Raw genomic sequence first — 2,470 nt, 5'->3', positions numbered from 1 at the left:
AAAAAGATAGGGGATTATAGTAATAGGAAGAAGAGTTTAAAAGGCTATACTCCCATGACTTAATCTGTTTTCTTTTTTTGATTAACAAAAGCAGAGACATTATGTGTCATTAATAAGGACCAATGACTCTCAGATACAGAATGTTTTTTTCATGATTTTATTTATTTATTTTTTTATTGAAAAATTTTTGCCTCCTCCCCGCCTCCCATTTCCTTCCCCCTCCCCCACACTTCTCCCCCTCCCTCTCCAGTCAGAAGAGCAGTCATGGTTCCTTGCCCTGTGGGAAGTCCAAGGTCCTCCCCTCCATACAGGTCACGCAGGGTGGGAACTTTTATATGCTGGTGATAATTCTGCTGAAAAATTATGCTCAAGAGTGATATTGCTGGATCCTGAAATAGATAGATTTCCAATTTTCTGAGAAACTGTCATTGTGATTTCCAGACTGGTTGTTCAAGTTTACATTTCCACCAGCAATGGAGGAATGTTCCACTTACTCCACATCCTCTCCAGCATAAGCTATCATCCAGAAAATTATTGAGAGATGTCATCCTAGATAGCATATAAGTCAGTTCTAGAATATACTCTTAATACAGCCTGACTGATGGTACCAAAACTGAGCAAATTAAAAGCTTAACTATTCTTTTTCCCTATTCTCACAACCTTCATATACAAAATAGTAACCTAAGTGGAAAGTGAAGATTTCATGAAGCTAAAATAGCTGAATTTTTACTACAATGATTTGAAAACTTGTCTTTTAGTCTTTGAGATATTGAAAGTATCACTAGTAAGAAAATGATAAAAGATTCTATATTTCAACTCATCAGTGTTGAAAGGGAAATGTCTGGTCAAAAGATTTAAAAAAATAGGTCTCTATGGAGAATATCAAATCATTACCTATCTATTGATAGAAAAAAGATATACCAATGCTCTCTTTAGTTCAGTGGTATAACATTTGCCTAATATATCAAGTCACTGAGTTTACCCCCTCCCAAAAAAAGTATCAAAAAATAAATGAAAACACAAATCCACTTAGATATGGGAAATTAACTGACGGGTTTTCCCAGATGATACAGAATCAACTTCATCATTTATTCAGTTACAAAAAATAATCAGTAATAGGCATAGTCCCATATACATAACACACAGCCAAACTCATAAGGTCTGCCCAGTCCTCTAGCACAAGGTGATGGAGAAATTGATCAATTATTGATTGGAAATGTGCTGGATGCCTCAGCATAAAAATATCATGTTAATAGCAAAGCTTAAGAAAAAGACTTTTTAATCATATGGCAATAAGCCAAGGATATTTTAACAAAGTGTCCTACTTGCTCTTTGTACAACCAAAATCTAATACCTGCACGAAGTAACCAAAAGGGTACTTAATAAAGTGAAATCTGGTAGATTGAAGAGTTGGATTTTATAGAATTTTGAAAACAAAAAAAAAATGTACACCTTACAATTGATACATATTCACGTTTTCAATTAGAAACTTCTTTGGGTTTGGAAAAGGTTGATTTAGAAATCACTTATTTTCTATAAATTATGGTCATCATGAGTATACCTGTATAAATAAAGACAAACAGTGCTACAGCATATATCCCTAAGAAAATGAAACAGTTTTCTTCTAATTATAATATAAAGCATAAAACAGGTATACCACACAATCCTGCAAGGCAGGAACTTATAGAAAGTTCAAATTGAACTCTAAAACATGTGTTAAATAAGCATAAAGGGATTGTGAAGATGCAAATTAATAGATTTAATAATGTTTTATTAACTTTAAAATTTCTAAATGCTAATGATAAAGGAACAACAGCTGTAGTGAGACATTGGATAGTAGAGAAAACTGCAGAATTAAATCTGTTAGTATACTTTAAATATGTGATGTCCTCATAACGGTAACCTAGACATATGAGACATTGGGGAAGCAGTTTTCCTTTTCTTTCCACAGGGGAAGAAAATCTACAGATACAATCAAAATTGATAAAGATTAGCTTTTTACAAGAGACACCCCTTGATTAGAAGAGGTAATATTTAATCAAACAGCATAGCTGTTCAATCTAAAATAATGTTAAAACTAACAAATACTTTTCATTTGATCAGATTCAACTTGCCATAGGGAACCTACCCAAAATTAGGGTTGGAGAAGGATTTTGGTTTTGTCTTTTGTAAGAAAAATGATTTCCATCTAAAGAATTTGAGGACAACTGGAGAAATGGGACATTTGAAGAAAAAGAACAATTCATTCAGGGAAAAAAATGTTTGAAGAAAAAGAGTAAATTGGCCTCTTGGTATATCACATTTACAACAGAATAAAATTTCATAAATATTTGCAGATGTTTGTTTCTGCTTTCTTTACAGATATATAATTAAAACTGTCTTTTTTAGTCCCAGTCCAATTAAAAATGAATGCTGATTTTGAAACTGGAATGTGACTCTCTACTTCTCTAAGTCAAAGCATACTTATTAA

This window comes from Chionomys nivalis, chromosome 8, assembly GCF_950005125.1.
Source record: "Chionomys nivalis chromosome 8, mChiNiv1.1, whole genome shotgun sequence".
NCBI classification, from domain to species: domain Eukaryota; kingdom Metazoa; phylum Chordata; class Mammalia; order Rodentia; family Cricetidae; genus Chionomys; species Chionomys nivalis.
Note: the sequence above shows the minus strand (reverse complement) of the source record.